The following is a 4,468-nucleotide window of genomic DNA, read 5'->3' on the forward strand; positions in this document are numbered from 1 at the left end:
TGTGGCAAGGAGGTGCTCAGCTGCCTCCCACATGGCATGGATCAGGGCGAGCACTGCTCCTGCAGGGGCGGCTGGGTGGACCTCTGGCTGCTGCTGCTGCTGCTGCTGCTGGGGGTCCATGACTGTGTCGCTCGAGGTGTGCGTGCCTGTGGCTCTGCAGACCGCGTGCTGTGCAGGCTGCGTGTGTCTGGGAGGGGCCCTTTAAGGGAGCGGCTAGCTGTTGCCCCGGAAGTGCTAGTCCGCCCTGTGACCCTGTCTGCAGCTGTGCCTGGCACCCTTATTTCGATGTGTGCTACTTTGGCATGTAGACGTTCCCTCGCAGCGCCCATTTCGATGTGGTGCTGCTCAACGTCGACCTTGCCAGCCCTGGAGGACGTGTAGACGTTACTCAGCGAAATAGCCTATTTCGATGTCGCTACAACGAAATAAGCTATTTCGATGTTGCGTGCAAGTGTAGACGTAGCTATAGAGGTCAAAGTTATTGCAGGTATATTTGTGAACCAGCCCAACAAGAGACCTAGCTCCAGGGTGCCTCATTCATCAACCAGGAGGAGGAAATCCTCACTCACATGCATAAAGAATCCCCTTTATCTGACAGACAAGAAAGGGGTTTACAGTGAAGAACCAGAAGGTCCCACTGAGATTCGAACTCAGATCACAGGATTCAAAGTCCTGAGTGCTGACCATTACACCATAGGACCTCCCATTTGTTTTTTTCTCAGCTCCAGTAACTCTTTTTGGGCTGGCACCTTGCAGCCCTTGCCACCCTCCACCTGTTTCTGCTCTCAGGACACTGCTTCCTGCCCCATCTCTGCTGCTGTCCTCCCCCAGACATCAATCCCTGCCCTTCTGTCTGCTAAGCCCAGAGAGACTAGACAGGTTCATTATTCTTTTCAAGTAACCAGCCTGGAGAGAACTAATGGAGAAGCAGAGACAAGACAGGCTGGTGGTGACTGTTGAGGAATATCTGGGTGAATAACCCTGGCTCTGAATTCACACACATTTAAAATAGTAACAGAGAGGAAGCCGTGCTAGTCTATACACTATCAGAACAAAAAAACAGTCAAGTAGCACTTTAAAGACTAGGAAAATAGTTTATTAGGTGAGCTTTCGTGGGACAGACCCACTCCTTCAGACCACAGCCAGACCAGAACACATTTAAAAGTGCGCAGGTACATGTTACTGAATGTGATACATTTTATAGACTCTCAATGAGCACATCTTTGTTCACATCACTCTCTAATGTCAGCTTAGGGAAGGGTTTGCTGGGGTTATACGCATTGGCAGTAGCACATGTTGAGGGTTCATCTCCATATGAGACATACACATAGAATAGAAATCCAGAATGTGATGGGAAAAGGGAAGACTTTAGATTTGAACAAAAAATCTCTTAAACTGTATTTACACAGTCTACCACTGAACTATACCAGCACACAAAGAGTGCCCCTTGGATTCCTTCATCTTCAGCCCCCCGCAGGACAAACACTGTTTCCCCCAGCTTCTGTCCCTTCCCCAGCTCACAGTGGTTTTACAAATGGGGTTTGATTAAACTTTGTTTCTCGATGCACATATTACAGCTCATCCTCCGCTCACCTGGTTTCTCCCACAAACAGAGCTACCACCACGAAGGGAGACAGATTACCAGCAGTTGTGGGGCAGCTCTTTCTCATCTGCTTGGAGCATCATCAATAATTATAAAGAGAACCTACTGAAGGACACCCACCAATCAATCAGATGCTGCTGGGTTTGCAATCACTGGCAGTAAGTTCTTTATCTGGCACTTTTGATGATCCTGCAGCTTGCTTGGGGTTGCTGAATAAAGGAGCTTCTACTGTGCTAAAATGTCAGACCTAGTGACAAGGTAAATCTGTTTTCAGTAAGAGGGTGCTGTGACCTGTTGGATAGTTCCCAGTAGAGTTCCAGTGAAATGTAACTCATTAGTCCATTTAGAGTTTGGACTTAAATCCTGCAGTGATCAATTGGGGAAAAACTCTGTTCATGAAAGTTTAGGGATGGTGAAGCCTGAACCCCCCACCCCCCACCCCTTATCTAATGAACCAGGAGCAAGCCTCTGGGCAAAAACTACCAAACATGGTGAGTGGTGGCATTGTAGCAGGTCAATTTGTAGATGGAGATAAGAGGAAGGGCACAACATGCACCTATCTTGCATGCTGAGATGTGGTTAAACAAATATGCAGGGTTAAAGGACAAGAAATAACAGAACCAATAACAGATCAATAACTGACAGCTGAGGCAATAGTGTAAATAGCAATGAATGACCTCGTCGAACTGTATTATGAGGCAGAAAAACTGTGCAGACCCAACACAGAAACCAGTGCAATTTGGACCTCACTGATCAGTGTCACACACATTTTAAACTGGTCTCGCAGCAGAATTTCCAACAATCTTTTTCCCAGTCTCATAGTCATATCCATGTTCCTACTAGGAAAGCAGAGTGGCCTCTCCACAGTAACAAATCTCTCCCCGTTTTCCAGCCATAAAGAGAGCCCAGCTCAGTGGTGGAACATTTGATGCTGATGAAGATATCCCAGGTGCTCCCGTTTGGGTGGTTTTCTGAACAGAAATCAGTTTTCATCTCTTGTCCCAGTATGTTGGGGGGTTGCACTAGATGCTTGAGAAGAATTTAAACTCTTAACATTTTCCTCTGCAAATGTACCAACACCAAGCAAACCTGTCCCTCGGCTGCCTCACCTCCCAGCCTCCGAGGCTCAGGTTTCTGTTCCCATTGATCACACAAAGGTACAATCCAATGCACATATGCAGGGCCCTGCTGGCCATGGGCTGCACTGGGCAGGAGAACCAGACCCACAGCCAGGGCTCTCAGGAGTCTGACACAGAAATGCTCTTGGTGCAGGCTGAGCGCACAGCACCTTGGTTCTGTCATCCTCAGTCAGCTACAGTGGAGCCTGCCCTTCACCCAGGAATAAGCTCATGGCTCTGAGCAGGAATTTAGTCATCAGGCAGGGGGCAGAGCTGCCAGGAGTCCCAGAAAGGCCCTGAGCCCAGAGCCAGGCAGAGCCCTTCCTGAGTGGGGGCTGCAGGAGGCAGCAATACCAGAGAGAAAAGAACCTGATGGCTCACAGCTGCCAAGCCACATGCATTGGCCTGGAGCTCCCAAAGCAAGACAACAGTTAGCCAGACAAATGCCACTGCACAGCCAGGAGTCAGTAAGTCCCCGTGAGAAGAAAGGATGAGATGCCCTTAGAGGGACTCCTGCAGACAAGGCTCTTTATTAATTAACCTTGGGGCTTCCAGAGAGGCCAGAGTCCTGGGACCACAGCCCCTGCAGAGCACAGGTTAGTGAGCATAAAAAGAAGCATAGAAATCTTCCTCAGAGCCCCAATTTAAACTGCTTCTGCCAGAGACAACTACGTGTCCACTGCAGCTGCTCTCACAAAATGGAGAATCCACCAAAACACTCATCAGACACAGACTTTTGCAGTTCACAAAACCACCCCTGGTGCACCTGCCCATGTAGCTGAGCAAACCTGTGAGAGCAGGGAGGGGACAGGCAGAGCAGCGCAGAGGAGACCCAGAGCTGTGACACCAGGCTGCCAATCCCCAGCACCCCAGGGCAGGGGCATTTGGAATTGTTATGATTGTGTCAGCAGTGATGCCCAGGGACTCCACCCACCAGGCTGGCCCTGCACAATGCCCTGAGCAAGGGAGAGAGCCCCTGGCCAGAGCAGGTAGGACACCTAGCAAAGGCATCCCAGGAGTTGAACCCACAACCAGGGCATGAGTAGGCTCACAACAAGCAGCTGATGGAGCCATCCCTTTGTAAAGGAGCCTTTGGAACAACAATTCATTCAAGTGCATCACCCTGTGCAGGCCCTGAGTTCTTCTGTGCTTCTCAGCAGCTGGGGAAAAGCCTCTTTGGGACCTATCTGCTGCCCCACAGCTGAAAGGAGCCCCACAGTTAAGAGGCCCCTCTTGGGGAGTGGCTGATTTTTTATCAGCAGCTGCTCTCAGAAATGAAGCATCTGCCAAAGCACTGCATGTTACAGACCTCTGCAGCTCACAGGGCCACCCCTGTTGCATGTATATCACCTGCCCATGTAGATCAGTGAAACTCTGAGATCAGGGAGGTGACACAGGCAGAGGAACCTGTTCAGAGAACACCAGGCACTGAAAAGCCAGGCTGCCAGGCACCAGCCGCCCCAGGCAGTGGCATTGTGATGCAGGCAGGGATTCCCACACAGCCCTCCCACAAGCCTGGCACTGCACAGCTCTCTGTCTGTGCTGGAGCTTCCCTGTCCATAGCAGCCAGGCCACTTAGTCAAGATGCCCCAAGGGTTCACGTAGAGCTTGAAACTGTCACCATGGCATTTTTAGCAGGTGTGTCTAAAGAGCTCAGCCAGCCAGCTGGTAGGAACTGGGCTAACAAGGGTCATCTTTGGAAAGGAACCAGGGGAGCTTCTGGGACAAAGGAAATCAGCAAAGAGGT

The 4,468-nt window shown here is 50.3% G+C and overlaps 1 non-coding gene across 1 annotated transcript; it reads right to left on the reverse strand.

The window, feature by feature from the left end:
• Nucleotides 1-629: 629 nt before the first annotated feature.
• On the reverse strand, nucleotides 630-701 carry TRNAQ-UUG (transfer RNA glutamine (anticodon UUG)). The gene has a single exon. It is a non-coding gene; the product is annotated as a tRNA-Gln (tRNA).
• Nucleotides 702-4,468: the final 3,767 nt, after the last annotated feature.

Source organism: Carettochelys insculpta, unplaced genomic scaffold (assembly GCF_033958435.1).
Source record: "Carettochelys insculpta isolate YL-2023 unplaced genomic scaffold, ASM3395843v1 scaffold_0035, whole genome shotgun sequence".
NCBI classification, from domain to species: Eukaryota; Metazoa; Chordata; order Testudines; family Carettochelyidae; genus Carettochelys; species Carettochelys insculpta.